This window comes from Lepisma saccharinum, chromosome 16 (genome assembly GCF_977018435.1).
Source record: "Lepisma saccharinum chromosome 16, izLepSacc3.1, whole genome shotgun sequence".
In the NCBI taxonomy this organism is placed as follows: domain Eukaryota; kingdom Metazoa; phylum Arthropoda; class Insecta; order Zygentoma; family Lepismatidae; genus Lepisma; species Lepisma saccharinum.
In genome coordinates, this window is record NC_139244.1 from 2,295,612 (window position 1) to 2,312,722 (window position 17,111).

A 17,111-nucleotide genomic window follows, 5' to 3' on the forward strand; every position below is an offset into this window, starting at 1 on the left:
ACAGTAGTGGCATATTTTATACAGTGCCTTTCATGGCCGAGGTGGCTGTGGAGCAGCGAGTGCGCATCTGCCGGCAAACTAGATGCAACATCCAAGTAACTGGAACCATTAGCTATGTAATGAAATAAGCTTGCACAAATACATTGACAGTTACAATTAAAATGAGCAAGAGGTGCTGGAAATGTTGTCCTGCTTCCACACATTTACAGCATTTTTAAGGAAATTTTCACTAAACGCGTATCAGTTCCTCTTCCGAAATTGCTTCAATTTCTCTCCCGATGTTTTCTTTCAATTCATCTAATGTTTAGCTTCAGGTTTTGAAGCTTGTTAGCTCGCCACGCAGACGTCATAGAAATGTCGGCTTCTTGTGCAAGGTGCTGAAGGGATTTTTGAGGAGTATGTTCCAGTCGTGCTCTAATGTCGTCTAGTTTCTTCTCATGTACTGCTTCGCTTCTTATCAAGAAGAGAGCCTGTTTCCCTAAATTTGTTCACAAGTATCCGAACACTGTCTTTGTGTAAAACAGGAACATCTGGCAATTCTGCTGGAAAATTCATTCTAACTTCCCTACAAGAATCCGTAATGACATAAAGTGTCGTACATGAAAATTCGTTGTTTTAAATTGCACTGCAGAAAAGCACCAGTAATAATTAAACTAAAACAAAACAATCTAAAACACTTGTTAACACCTTAACACTTCACAAGTGCGAAGGTCAGCATACAGTTGTGGGTCTAATTGCAGGCACATGCATTCTTACTTCCCTGCTCGTTAGCTGCCGCTCCATGGCCACCTCAGCCATGAAAGTATAATAAACTTTCACAGATTTACAATCATCTTCTGCTAAGCTATTATTTATGCCTTCCCATTTCCACGCAAGTCGTAAAATTGTTTGTGTTAAATGCACAGGAATACCTTATCAGGTAATAATATATGATATTGAATGTCTATAAATGATCTTTGTGAGAATATATATCATTCTGGCATCCATTTGTGAATGAGTCATTCAACACCATTTCGACCAGTTTTGAATTAATTTGTAACTTCACCATTTTTTAAAAAATATTAATAACTTAACCACTTGTTTCTGTATCCTTTAAATGTTCTAAACTGGCATTGAATTATTTTCAAGTTTGCATTTGGATCTGGCAGCCATTTTCAATTGCTCACATGCTGTGATGTTAGCATTTTCGGACCATTATGAAAATCGCTGGAACTCTGTTCTATTTGAAAATAATAATAATAATAATGAACTGATGTTTTGGAGATTTAGAAAAAAAAGTTTGTTTTTGAATAGATTCAAATAGCACAGTCAAATGGCAAAATATATGTTAAATTTGCAACACTTGGGGGATTTCACACTGAAGCAACACTTGTTTTTCTGCTTAGTTTGCATGGTGTTATATAATTGCACTAATCAGCTTATTAGTACCACAAGAAAACTGTAAATCATGTAAGATTTGTGCAAGTTATTTAAACGTGGGAGAGGCATGTTGACCATGAGAAAACAAAAAAAAATCATATGCACTGACAAACTGTATAAGCGAGACTTTTCACTTTCCTTTCAAGCCTGGTTAAATCAAACACTAAAACAGTGGTTCTCAACCTTCGTGACACCGTCGGTAAATTCTTTTTTTAAAAGTCAATACCCCGATCCTGGGAATTTTCCTTGTAAAGTTCTTTCCAGTATTTACAATTTTATACATGCATTAACATGTACTCTTGAAATTATATAATGATAAATACATTCTTTCTTAATCATAAAGATTAATAGTTCGATTCCATCTAGGCGTGTTGACAAATATAGATATGGATGGTATACCGGTAATGTTGCATTGTAATCAATTGATCCTGGGTTCAATACCCGGTGCAGGTGCATAATAGTGCGGATCCCTCTTCAAACTGTAGGTCCAGGCTTGATCAGCCTATTTGTGCATAAAGTGGACTAAAGTATAAACTAAAACTTACAACTCAAATATGAAATTAGTTTTGTTGTTTGTCAAGAACCACTTTCAGCAGAAGCTCTATATAATTGATAGCATGGTCTGGTACCGGGCTGCAGCCAGGGGATTTAGAAGCGCTGGTTATTTTAAAGAAAAGCAGTCCCGTCCTAAATGGCCAAAACACAGTCTCTTTACATGATGTTGAAGGCAAATTACAGCCGATGACACTTTATTATATCAAGAAATTAGAGGTTCAAAAATGTTGTAAGGTTGCTGGTTTAGCTCTATTCTAGAGTTAAATATACAGATAGCTTGTTGGGGCGAAGCATTCATCATGCATGGGTGAACAAAAACTATTGAGAAAACTGTCCAGTCCAAACAACATGTGTAGCTTTGGTGTGAAATCTCCCTTCGAATGAAAATGTTCAAAAGCATTACTATATATTAGTGCTGCATCGAGGCCTTTTTAGCTAGATCGTCTAATAGTTTGCATGGATGATCGGTATACGCTCGAAGCCCATTAGTTCACATCTAACTGTAATTTTTCTCTAGTAGTGGGCCTTCAAATATGGATCGTGAAGTGAAAGAGATAAGTGAAATTTATTCTGAAGTGAACATAATCGTCATCTCAATGTTAAAATGTAATTTAGTCTATCTTACCAATACATGAAAATGAATACATGATTATGGGTCTGAACTACCAGGACAAATTTTTACACACATTTGTACAATTATTGTCCCATTCAAATGATATTCTATATATTCTTCGTTGTATTTCAATTTTTCATTTACCAATTCTACAGGTCTTATTCAGTATTATAAAAATTACAAAGTGGCTCATTTTGGCTAGATTCAATCTTAAATTTTTTGTGGTGCAAATTTCAGATTCTTATTCTTCCTTGTCCACCATTTGTGTTAGAGCATGAAACTTTTTGGGGAGCTCATGGAAAACTGAGCCAGGCACCACATGTTTAATAACTTTTGGACTTACCTAACAACATACTAAACATGAGAAATGTGAAAAACTATGAATCTTGATTCAGTGTAGTGTAGTCTAGAAACTACTAACATGAGCAAAAATAGTAATGAGAGAACAGAAGTTAGAGCGAGTGGTTTTCATAGTAGTCTGAAAATGCTAAAATCAGCCAGGGAGTCGTAACGTACCCAATTTGCGTTACACGGTACGTTCCATTTTGTAGGAGGAAGAGTATGGTTCAGCTGCTGGTACCCATGGAACGTAACGAAATGCAATATGTTACAGACTGACGTTACAGAGAACGTAACAAAATGTATTATGGTAGATATTAACGTTATAAAGGAACGGAACGAAATGAGCACATTGGAACATAACGTAATATGCAATATGGTATATACTACCGTTACAAGGATACAAGGAACGTAGTAACGAAATGCATTGTTGTATATACTAGCGTTACAAAAAAACGTAACGAAATGCAACATGGTAGTAAATAACGGTACATAGGAACGTAATGAATGCAATCCTCCGTAACGGAACGAAGTGAAAGGCAATATGGTTAATTAACGTTACATAGGAATGTAACAAAATGTAAACCACTGTAGCGGAACGGAACAAAATGCAGTTGGGTACATACCATCTGCATAAGGAACGTAAATAAATTCAGTATGGTAGATGTTAACGTTACAAGGAAAGAACAATTCACAAATGTTTGCTAGTAACGTTATAGGTGCGTGACAAATATAATCTATTAAACATCAAGGAAGAAAAAGGAATAGCCCAAATCTCTTACCTTTCTTTTGAACATTGCGAAAAATAACTCAGTATATCGTATGGGATTAATGTGAAATAGCCGTTAAAAATATGGTTGTTTGTAAAAAAAATGAATTTCAACCAGGGTTGTTAAAGGGTCAGGAATTTTAAATCAATTCAATTCCGGTTCAGCAGGGAATATTAGCAAGCATAAATGGATCTGGACCATAAAGAGCCTTTTTATGTTTAAAATATTTCAATTCGTTCCAGGAACCTTTTCTCCGGATCAATTGAAATACGGCACAGGGACCTTCTTTCCGGATCAATTTAAAGACTGTCTAAGTTCCATATTGAAATGAAAGAATACGCAACTTGGACCGAATTAAAACTGTGCGATAAAGAAGGTTCCGGTCTTGTTGCGGAACCCAATAGAACCCATTAGGATTTATTGGTTCGTGGACGTTTAACAATCCTGATTTGAAAATTACATTTTTGGCTCGAAATTGAATACAGCTTCCAACTAGTGTAGAAATGAGTAGTCATAGACGTGCGCACGGGGTGCAAATGGGAGGGGGGCACATGCCCCACCCCCTAATCATTGACGTCTACCGATATTTTCGACGCAGGGACAAGCAAGGTATTTTTCCATGGGGCATATTAACCAGATAATAGTGTTGCCCCCTCAAGAAACACCACTTGAATTCGAAATTATCGCATTCCTGCATTCCCATTATAATAAATTAATGTACATTACTATGACTGGGATCAAATTATACGCGTGAAATATATACTTTTAGCTGACATTCGTTTTCTAAAGGAGAGATGTGGCCATCCTCGCCCCCTTTCAGATTTCCATGCTCCTATATTATTATACTTTAATCCAGAAATTTAGGGTTGAGGAATCTTATCGCCGGTTATTAAACGATATTATGCTCTTGAAGAAAATGAAGTATTACGAAGCCGATGAAAGTTCACAAAGCAACAACGGCGGAAGAAGGTGCAGTGGCACAACCACAGGGGGCAGGGGAGATTAGCCCTCAAACTTGTACGGAAATCAATTCTAGGAGGTAAGGAAGGCAAACATTGGACCATAGAAAGAAAGGTTGCAGAATCTAAGAGTAGCAAGACAAAGGGATACTGAAGATGGATTTAGTTTTCACGTCTGTCGTGCACTATTTCTTCCAGACGGTCAAGAGCACCTGCAAGGAGGCACAGAGGGGCAATTGCCCCCTCTTGATTTCTATCTTTATACAAATATAAATAAAGTTATATAAACTTGGACAGTTGCTGCTGCTTACGGTGTACGTTTTGCCCGTGTAAGGTAATAAATAGATGTATTATTAATTTTTGAAACCCCACCGTTCATTTATAAACACACTGTATATGAGTCATTGTGAATTCGAGTCAATTAAAACATTTTGCGTTGTTGGGAGATTATCTATTAGGATAAAATTTGGACATAATGAATCTAAGTAGAGAAAATGCAACTTGTATATCAAAATTGCCATGTCCAACTGATCTCCGAAAGTAGTGTTTAGCACGTCACATTTCAAGTATATTGTAATAATCTTCAATTAAGCCAAACGTTAACGAACAAAACAACTTTTATTTAACTTATAACTTCATGTTATATAAACTACATGAAATACATTTAACAAAGACAAAAGACAAAAGACAATCTCTCTCCAACTCGACTTGCTCACAGTATCTCTTCTAAAATTTTTATCTTTTATATTTTTCGTAACTTCTATCATATATGATTGATTAATTTGAGTCCACTTTATGCACAGTTAGGCTAATCGGGACTGGACCTACAGTTTAAATTGAAATCCCAATCACTTGTGTCTCCACCGGGTATCGAACCCGGGACCCCTTCATTACAAGGCGACGACGCTACCACTGCGCCATCGGGGAGGCCATTTCAAGTATAGTCCATGATTGTATCTATAGTGCGCGTCAAATCTCCTGCATATGGCGATAGCCAATAGCAGCGCACTGCAGCGGTGCCATGTCGAAATCTCACACGGAAAGAGACAGCGTGGTCGAGCGAAACGCCTTGTCACGGAGAGCACGGAACATTAGATAATATAACATATAATAAACATAATGGGAGAAAAGAACATACCTGATTAGGGACTGCATAATTCTTTCAATATTCTCAAGGTGGAAGTTGTGGAGCCTTTGTAAGATATTTTGTCCCGTAAATAGTACGTTATCTTTTTGGTAGTAGAAAATTCGCCACGATCGTAAATTTCAAAGACTGTTCTACGAACTACGTCTTTTTTCAAAGTCATCTAAATTTGTCGTTCTTTTCGGTATATTAATGTGCTTTCTAGTCTAGGTTATTGAAACATTGGAGCAGGCCCCGATCCACATTGTTTTGCCCCCGAACATATCCGAGAAACGGTAGCTTGATTCACACCACACGCTTGAGCTGTTAGATCCTGGCACTTCTTAAAGTCAATTTTACTTCTTTGTTCGTCACTCGAACACTTTTTTTTTTTTAAAAATGTACACCTGAAAAATCACCTGTCGTGCCTGGCTTCGTACAACACTGTATTTTTCCCTCTTCTCTCGCCATCACTACCACTTGGTTTACTCAACGACATGCTGCACACACCCACTAAACACATGAAAAAAAAAAAAAACGAACAATGACGGTATCCTCTTCGTCAACTTCTTCTGCCATCACTGGGAACGAACGTGCCCTGTTCCCTTAGCTAATCGGAAAGTTTCAGAATGCAACAGGAACGAAGGGAGAGCAAAAAGGATACAATGCAAATACGTTTATAATAACATTGCTTCTACAGAGGGAACGGTATAAGCTACAATCACGCTTGTTTTTCGTACATACTCGCAAATTCATTATCTTTCCATCTGTTGAACTACTGACACTTGAAATAATCTATTTATATCCGAGCGCCAGGTACACGATTTAGTAGCGAGGTGAAACAGCTTCTGAACTAGGCAACGCTGCACGTCCGTGATTCGCTGGTGCTGTTCAGTCGTTCAAGGTCATATGCAGGAGATTTGACGCGCACTCTAGTAGTATATGAACGAGATGTGTCCCTCCATTCAAACAATACGTGGCTTGTCCCTACCGAACGAAGTGTGTCACTTATAAATTAAGTTTCCGAAAGCAGGTATTATGCATGAACAGAACAAAAAATACTCGTGAGAAATTACAAAAATTATAAGTAAGTTCGTGGCGGGAGTTATTGAAGGTTTTCCCCACAACCTATCCGCTTTAGGTTCCGGGTTCGAGTCCTGGTCTGTAAATATCTTTTTTAGGTGTCTCTTCATTAATTTAATCTAATTATCATCCATCTTCATAGTTTCGATTAATTATAAAAGTGACATAAAAGCGAAGCAAAATAAGAACATATAAAAATAATTGCAAAATGATTACAATGTCAGAACTACATTTGAAAAATAAAATGCGAACAGAAGGTTCATCTTCAAACAGGCAGCATGCTCCCGAAAGTTGCCAATCCACGTGTAGCATGACCTTCGATACTGGGGTTGTGCTTTTTCAGGAAAGTTTGCTCGACGCTCTTCAAGCGTCTTATCAAGAATGCCTCGGTGTTTGCAGCATTACCAACTTATTTTCCGTCGGGAAAATCTTTTTTCTCCTATTTAATCTGCGGTTGACTCTACAATACAGCATATTAATCAAGATACAACAACTGAATTACGGCGAAGTAGGTTAGAAACCCTGCGTGCTCAAGAGCAGCTTCGATAAGGCACCGGAATTGTTTCGAGCTGAACCAGGAAATGGGCGACGTTTATTCCCCAAGGCCATTCCGTAAAACTAATGCCACAAGAAGTTTTCTGTGTGGATTTGTGAGCATGAAATTGTAGGTTAATGATAGTACTACAAGACGTCAAGTGGATTTATTTTTCTGTTTCGTTATTTTATATAGCTTTCCTACCTATATAGTTTGAATAACTAATTAATCATTTGATGAGCAGACAAACACGAAGAAGCCGATCCCGTGGCAAATTGGTTAGCGTAATAAACTGCGAAGTCTAATGTCGGATTAGAGCCTGGACTAGAAAATATGGATGGGTTGGGTCATTGTCTTTATACCACTTCCATCACCTATCACATCCTTTATCATCGCGATTAACCGAAAGTGGTAGACGCGAAATAAAAATAGAACCTTTGCATGGAAGTCCGAAAGAGAGGCAAGGGAGGGGGGGGTTGCAAGACCCACCTGGAAAATGAAAGTCAACCAAAAACTATATATATATATATCACAATTCCATTTCAGCTGCAATAATATATGTTAATTATTGCATGAACATAACTAGCTAACTAACTAACTCTCTAGCCTTCTTAAACCCGAAGGTTCATGGCTGCAGCAACACAGGCCTTCCATCTGTCCCTATCTTGAGCAAGTTCTATATACTCTTTTCCATCCCTACCGATTTCCTTTAAGTCTATCTCAACGTTGTCCCTCCATCTTCGTCTTGGCCTTCCTAAAGTTCTCTTACCATCAGGTTTCCCAACAAGAATCCTGTAAACTCCTCTTTTCTCTCCCATTCGTGCCACATGGCCTGCCCACCTAAGTCTTCTTGATTTAATTATTCTAATTGTCTCCTCATCCCTTTTAGGTCCAAATATTTTCCTAAGGATCTTATTTTCAAATAAGATGAATATGATACGTAACTTCAAATTAAAGCAATGTTTTTTTTAGGAGACAACACTGTTATGCACCTTTTTTGCTCCCCCGGAAAAACTACCTTGCTTGCCCCTCTTTGGAAAAAACTCAACAAAGTGCATTGTGAGGGAAATGCGTTTCAAGTTGTCAGGCACAGTTCGAGCTCTACAAAAACTTGGTAACAGTAGATCGGAATGTTTCATGCGTGATTTTCAAAGATTTTATGAAGTTTGCACTGTGCCTGGCAACTTGAAACGCATTTCCATCACAATGCACTTTGTTGAGTTCGCCCTTCGTATCCGCAATGCCTCATATTTTCAATTACTTTGAAGCATTTTGGACCATTTTTTATTTTTATAAGCAACTGCATTAATTGATAGAATGATCTTAAACATGAAACTAATTGTTTCTTCCAATGATTAACTGTTTTCTTTGCCTTTCATTACGCTAGGTCACTCAGCCGCTATCTTCGTTGTGAGCCTAGATTAAGTGTGATTGGAGCTTATCCTATATGCTTTCTTCATACAGCATGGCTGTCGGCTACATGTTTGACATCTTAACACAACTTCTTTCAAACATCGCTCATGAAATGTATTTCACCTATCGTCCTACGGGAATCAGAGGGACGTAACTACAAAAATGCTGTTTTCAGTTTCGTGAAAAAAAAATCCTCTGAAGAGTATTTGGAGTAAATCGACATTTTCCACTTCTAATGCTTATCTGTAAGGCGGAGTCACATTTAAGAGTCATATTCCTAAGAATACATTATTTCCTCTCCTATTAATTTGATAAATTAGAGTTAAGTCGCTCTGGTTCTCACACACGCTTTCAGCTCCTATTTTCCAAAATTTGGCACGTTAGGTATTACGCCAGGTGTGTCATTTGGGTACGATACTACATTTTTATTATATGCCTGTGGAGATTCGAACAGTGTTCTCGGCTTGCGAGCCAGGTTATATCGGCGTTAGCGTCCAACGTTTGGAGCGCGTATATTCCTCTAAGCAGGATGCTCCAATTTAAGCTGGCTCGCAAGCCGAGAACTCTTCGTCAGGAAAGCTACACTTTTTTACCCATGAAAGTTATTGTCCGTGGCCTGCAAGCAAGGTTCTTGCAACAAACTGCCTCGAGAGAATTATGCGTAGGCTATGTGTGACTTTTCTGTTTCTCAGACCACGTGTGACTACCTACAAATTATGTGAAACAATAACATAAACAACTTCCCATCTGAGTATGAGAAACCACTTGCATTCTAGCCGGGTTCGATTCCTGGTGGAGGCACAGTGATTCGAATTCCACTTTAAACTGTAGGCCCACTCCCAATTAGCCTATCTGTGCATACAAGTAAACTTAAAACAAGACAAACTTTCATTCTAACCTCAGTCACTTATGGGAGCTGCTTATGGGAGGTTATTTCAGTCGTTCACCGCCAGCGTGGCGGCCGGTCGTCGGACTCTTCATGCAACAGGTCCCGGCAAATTGCGTTCAGGAAGTCCGTAACAGAAACCGCTTGTTTTGTAATGTTTCCACTTTTCACAATTACAGTTACAATTACAATTGAAATAAGCACGTACCTTGTCGCAAGGATGCTGGAAAAGGTGTCCTCCCACATACAAATATTTCTGGCACCTTATTTCTGACATCTAATCTTAGATTAGACATCGCTACTTAACCTCAGTTGACAGAAAGGAAGACAGCATCCCGACGCATAAAGCAAACCGAAAGCGTAAAATGATATTTAAAAGTAATAATAATGATGATCACTAACCTCCTGTGTTATAAGAGATGTTGAAAATGACCTACTTCAACAGCAATACAACACGTTTCTTAGGTTCAAGAGATCCTGTGTCTCGTAATTGCCTGACCACTTTTCTGCAAGAGTTCGTTTTCACGTAATTATCGTACATAAAAACTCTTTGTTCAAGACTATATTTGTTTAGCAGAATAACTAATGAATGAATAACAATTAACACACAATAAAGCACTAGCACGCCAACTCAATAACACAGTATAAACAACACACGTACTGATAAATGCAGACAGAAGTGAACATGAGCTTAGACTCTCTAGCTCTACGTCTGGTAGCCGACAGTGTTGCTAACCATTTTCCGGCAATGTCCCTAAAGACGTAGTCAAAATCTCCCTACAACTGACCAAATGCCCTTAAGATAAGTAAAGCGACTAAAAAAAACAACACCTCATTAGCATGCAAAACAGAAGATAAAATATACACATTTACTTACCAAATCTTTCTGCTCGGTGCTTCCACAATTAATGAAGGAGCGAATTTACAATACATGACCCCTCCCCGATTTTTTTAATATTTTGCATACTCACTAATTGAGGCCTCCTAATCACGAATTTCAAGTTAAGATTTGGGGGGTCACGTGTAGAAATTGCAAAATAAGTGACATTGAGTGGTCCGCGATCGGCACGATTGCTTATTATTTACCGGAAGATTTTGTGTTTCCAATACTTAAAAAACGAAATATACATTCCTGATATTACTACGACCCCAAATTTCAACTATGTTTGCCTATCCTAACCTAACCTAACCGTACCTGAATGGTTCGTGGGGCTATCCGTCAATGGTTTGTTGGGCTACCCGTGCATGTTTTTTTCGAGCCCAAATTTTAACTATGTTTGCCTAACCTAACTTAACCTAAACTTACCGAGAATGGTCAGTGGGGCTATTCCTGAATGGTTTTGCGGTAATTGTGATTACGAACCGATAAAAAATATTATTTTCGTAGCACTTTAACGGCAAACGTTCATCATCGAAGACGCCATTTTCGTATCCTGCAATTTTATGATTGATGTACTGTTGCCAAATTTACCTGTAATCAAATCAGTTCTTCTACATCGTGATTGTCGCTGTCACATGTAAGCACGTTCTTTGGGCAATATACTGAAATCCATAAGTTTATTAATTAGCCCACAGCCATCCTCCTGCACACTCCACCTAACAATCTGTACAACATTAACAACTTTTTTACTGTTCTCTTCCGCCATTCTTACACGATCCATGCTCTCCAAGTATGAAATCAACAGTGTGGCAACGCTGTAGACAGCGTAAGTAATTTTAATTTGTTCATATCAACAAATATGGCTACCATACTTGTATACGGAGAATCATTGCGAGAATTGAAAAGCTTATTTTACAACTTCTACACGTTAATGAACATTTTTTCCCCCTCACCCCAACATGTTAACTTGAGATAAATAATCACGAATAATTATTTCGTGAGTATAAGACGTAGCATAGAAATTACAGAAGGGTCCGGTATTGTAAATTCTTGCCTTAATGAATAATAGGGGTGTGCTGGACAGAATTTTTTGGGTCGGGACGGGATCGGGACGGTAATTTTTTTAAATCCCGACATTCGGGACTGAAAAATTTGCAATTTCCCGACCAAGTCGGAAAATTTTCTGGACGGGAAATGTTCGAAATTTCCCGAAGCACTGGAAATCTCGAATTTTACAAGTCATTTTCACTTTAAGTGATTGTTTTTGCATTTCTAGAATAAAAACTTACAACTTTCGATAAGTTCCAGAAACTTACAAGGCAGAAAACGTCGAGAATTAACGACTTTTTAAAGTAAAGAATCCAGCACACCCCTAATGAATAACGTTGAGTCGTTTACTGTTGATTATGTTATTTGAAGTCATACATGCTGCTGCTGTGAAGAGATAGATGTTGGTTGGTGATGCTGTATTTCCTGCATTCTTTAACAATTTTGGTCCCATTTTATTTCCCTTTTTTGTTTTTGTATCACTTAACATTGAAAATATTCTTTCCGTTTCCGCGTTAGAATGCGGCAATGTTAGCACTATTTTCGCGAGAGTGGAAATGTTTTCAAAAAGGAACTTGCCTTGAAAGTTTTTGGTAACCGATAACATGTTCCAAAATTCTGATGGAGATCTGTTAGTTAGTTCTTTTTTCTCCTCCTCGCTAAAGTATCCAGATAAACTAATTCATAAAATGTAATTTACCAAGATTGAAAAAAGTACCTACGTTTTCCCTCATTTGGCAAAATCTGTCCCTACGTTCCTACGCGGGCGAAATTTAGTGAAAAGTCCCTATGCGTAGGGACATGTCCCTACGGTTGGCATCACTGCCGACACGTGCAGTATGAAGCGCCATCTCGCGGCTGACAACTCACCCAACCCCCGATAAGCTGCCGGCGCTGTCGCGACAACTGAGGATAAAGTAGCGATGACTAATCTAAGATTAGACGTCAGAAATAAGGTGCCAGAAATATTTGTAATTGCGAGGACACCTTTTCCAGCATCCTTGCGACAAGGTACGTGCTTATTTCAATTGTAATTGTAACTGTAATTGTGAAAAGTGGAAACATTACAAAACAAGCGGTTTCTGTTACGGACTTCCTGAACGCAATTTGCCGGGACCTGTTGCATGAAGAGTCCGACGACCGGCCGCCACGCTGGCGGTGAAAGACTGAAATAACCTCCCTGTAGTAGTGTTGACTGCCATGACTAAAATTTCTGGATCCAAGTTCACTTCGTCTCAACGATTTTATTTGTTGTTTTAAGTCCCCTTTATGCACAGTAAGGCTAATCGGGACTGGACCTACAATTTAAAGTGGGATCCGAACCACTTGTGCCTCCACCGGGTATCGAAGCCGGGACCCCTCTCTCGACGATTTGACCGAGTCTGCACTCCCTGCGCTGCACTCCGCTGTCTATGCAATGTAGTTTTAAAAGTTGTTAACTGAGGTATCCTAGTCACCAATTCCACCGCTGCCACCGGTTAGTCAAGGTGTGACTCATCATCAGCCAGGCTCGGACGAAACGCAACTCATTAAACCGTCGCGGACGAACTGTAGCATTTTTCTAGGAATTTCGCTTTCGGACGAAACGCTACTGAACCGTACAGCAGTCCCAGTGCCTGCTCCAAGTTGCACAGCTGCTTTCGGAGCTCTTGGTTTGGAAAGGGAGTGGGGATGAGGAAAAGGTCTTGATTTTTCATACTGAATCTCGTTCATTTCGTTCTCCTATTTCTCTTGGTTGAATTTTCTGAGATACGGAATCTACCTCATTTTCCTTTTCATTACGTATTATTGCGTCACCCACAGTACTCTTACATGTACTTAACATTTTCAATTTCCCTGTACCTGCACCCTTTGGTTAGGTAAAAATAAATAACTGCAGTTCGTCAAATGTTGTATTTTTGTTTTTGTTACCCATTTTTCTCGTACTTCAGTCAGGGGCAATGGAGCTACTGGTAACAGACGTAGTTAGGAAATAGCATGAATTGTTTCTTCCCCGCACTGTAGTTGACCGATAAAAGAACTATGTAAAGTCTCGTTTCTATTACCACAAATTTTACCGCGCAACATGACACGCGGCATGCGACGCTGCATGTGCCAAGCATTTGTTGAAATGGAAACTGTCTGCAACATGCCGCGGCGCAAGTGCCGGGGACAAAATTGCCCCAAACGATTAAGACGCACAACGTGCGCGGCGACAATGGAAACAGCCTACAGCAAGTTCCTGGGCACGGGCATACGAACTAGAGTAGAAACAGACGACGCGACTACAATCTGTGGTCCAACAAGATTTAATAACAATGCAAAATCACTTGCAGTCATTCTTACAAAGTTTTCGTATCCACTTTGAAGACGTAAGTCTCTCATCAACGAGTTATATGCTCCTTCCGAATTTCTTTTCGCTTGAAAACTTCTAATCCACCATCTAGGTTGTTTTCGCCTCTTTTTTTTTATAGAAATTCATTATACGCGCCTGCCATAACCACAAAACCCGCCATAGCTTTATTGTTCATCTTTACCCAAGTTAAATCACCACCAAATTATTACAATACAAGAGAAGAAACACTGACTACTCTAAAGCACTGCACAACGCTACACTGCGATCCTGCACTCCAGTGTTGTTGCGGACGTATTTTGAAGAAGTAGTTTTGAATTGGAAGCAGTACGAGTACACTAAATGACGCGCAACATGCGCCGGCACATGTTGCACCTCATGGATCTGGAACTTGTCAGAATGGAAACGTAGCTTAACAGAAACAGAAGGCTTTCACGATTTGTCTGAATATTAAAGTGATCTCTTCTTTCACACCCAAACATAAATAACTATTTTCAGATTTGAAACCGTAACAGGGGTGTAAGGGGTGACCTTCCACGTAGTACACCCAATCGTCAACTTCATTCCACGTAGTACACCCTGGACTGCTCTTTGCAGACTAACGAGGTTCTGGCGACTGACCCTATAGCCAGTATAATTCTGTGTGTTCTGTTTTTTGTCATGTGTGCTGAGTGCCCCTTTAGAGCCTCAGCTTTTAACCTAAGTCAGAATATTTTAATATTTCAGTTATTCGATATTACAGTTACGTTATTTGTTATGGTAAGGGGCTGGTCCCCGTATAACGTGGCGGTTGCAAAATAGCCTAAGTGCTGACGCACCCAAAATTAAAAAAGAAAAATGTAACAGGGAATATAGCTTTAATAAATGTCTATAAATATTTCACTATCGTTTATATTTATGTACATGTTGTTAATTTTGAAATATTGTGAAGAAATGCAGCAAAATGCTACATATTCGATTACTAATGTGAGCCACTGTACATGTTATGTTTTTATTTCATGAACAATGCGACACCACAGGTCCCGAGTTCAGATCCCAGCCTGTATATTGTTTTCATTATTTTCTTCGTGATGTCCTTTCATCAATTTTGTCATTGCATCACCCATCCTCGTCTTCGCGATTAGCCAAAAGTGGCAGAAAACCAAAGTTAAATATAACAAATGAAAATCAAACATTACTTTGCAAGACAAGAATGGATAGGTTCTTTTGAAGCTGCTGTTATTAAAAGCAAATTGTATGTAGCTTTCCTAGACAGAAGTTTCAAACACAGAAACTGATTGATTGGATAAGGGCTGTGGATTCCTACTCGAGCAGAAAATATATATGTTTCAATTTATTACGTACAACAATAGCAGACTGATTTCCCGCTAAATCAAAGAAAACTTGCATTCACGGTTACAAATTGACGTGTTGAATGACCTTAACTACAGACTTCGCTCACTCCAATTCTGATTAATCGAACAGCACATCACAACGTGGGTCATTAAATATTTCCAACTTACTCTCGAGTTCCTCAACTAAAAATAAATTGACTGCGAGACAAAAACTCCTCTGCGATAACTATATACCACGTTATATGCAGAGTATATGTAAGTTGAAATTCCATCATAATAATTTGAATTCTTCAAGTAGTAGCTACAAATATAATTTTTCATGCATATTTTCTTAGCATTGAAGTTTCTCACTTCACAAGGATAACATATATATAGTATTTCACAAGAGTTTTTAGTTCGAGCTAGTCGTAGGCCTAATATGAATATAAACGTCACTTCATTACTTAGTTTAAAAAAGTGCCAGGCAATCAAAATTCGAGGGTATGCCTGAAATTATTTGTAGTATCTCATGTATCAAGGGGGCTTTTTAAGTAGTAATAGTAGAAACGTAATTATACTGCATGTTGCAACTGAAACCCTAGCCTCGAAGACCGAAGTCGTTGGGTGATCCACTCATACACTCGGTACCAAACATTTCAAGTTCGAGTAGACACCTGGGCATGGCTGTTTTTTTTTTTTGTAAGCATCCCTTCATAGATTTAATATGATCATCATTCATCTTCATCGTCGCGATTATCTACAAGTGGCAGAAAAGCGATATAAAACAAGAATAATAGTATAACAAACAAAAGAGGATAAAAGGATGAACTGAGTTAATGATAGGAAGTTTTATAAAATTACTGTTTCTTGAAGAATCCTGTCCTTTGTTACGATTTTATTTCTCAGTCACACGTTGCTCAATGTTCAAGTCGACTGTCGTCCTTACGTACTTGAAAATTACTTTCATGTCTGCCTATGCTCTTCTTTCAAACGTGGTAGGTGGGCGCTCTGTCTGTTTCTACACCAAAAAGTTTAATGAACCTCCTGTCCAAGAAGACAAGAATTACTGAAAGTAATTTTCAAAATTGTAAGCGGATGAGGGCCCTTGTAAATGATAAAATATACTGTCCTTTTATTAGCTTAGTTTTGAGAATCACTTCCCATATAATTCTTGCCTTCTTGAGAGTCCAATGGCCCTGTCTAGCCACAAACCAGTTGCACAAACGCGGTTTCGTTTGTTTCGTACAACAATTCCATCTAACGTTTCGTTTCTACGTAGTTTCTACTTGCTAAAAGTGCCTTTCATATCGCCCCAGGGCGTTCTCTACTCGGCTGCTTCGTGACCGAAGGTCACGTGTACAAAGTTTGAGGATTCACATTTTCCGATTTTGCGTGGTGCTGCTGCTACGAGCGAACACAAGGGAAAAAACCTTGGACGAAAAGTCCCAGCGCAGCTTCCCTTCTACTCTTCAGCTCGGCCCATAAGGAAGAACGGTCAACTCTCCCCCTCCCCTCCAGGCGGTAGTACAGTGCACAGGAGTCGCGGGTCTGCACAGGTTTCTTTCCTTGTGATTCAGTTCGCCTTATCAAGGTCGTGCATCAAGCAATTATTTTTCGTCTTCCGATAGGAAAAAGCTTGCCTCTCGCTTACGTGGATGAACGCGTAGCACAGATGATTCTTTGGTTGGTCCTTTATGTTTCGTCCTTCAGCAACTTAATCTAAGCACGAATCATTCTCATCGCCAAACATACTGTATTTTTTTAATTGATGTAACACATGTAAACTGAAGAGAGAGAGAGAGAGAGAGAGAGAGAGAGAGAGAGAGAGAGAGAGAGAGAGAGAG

At 38.9% G+C, this 17,111-nt stretch overlaps 1 long non-coding RNA gene across 1 annotated transcript in view; it reads left to right on the forward strand.

The window, feature by feature from the left end:
- The window catches only part of LOC146000139 (uncharacterized), a 31,698-nt gene that overhangs the window by 10,166 nt on the left and 4,421 nt on the right, over positions 1–17,111 (forward strand). The window lies entirely within an intron of this gene.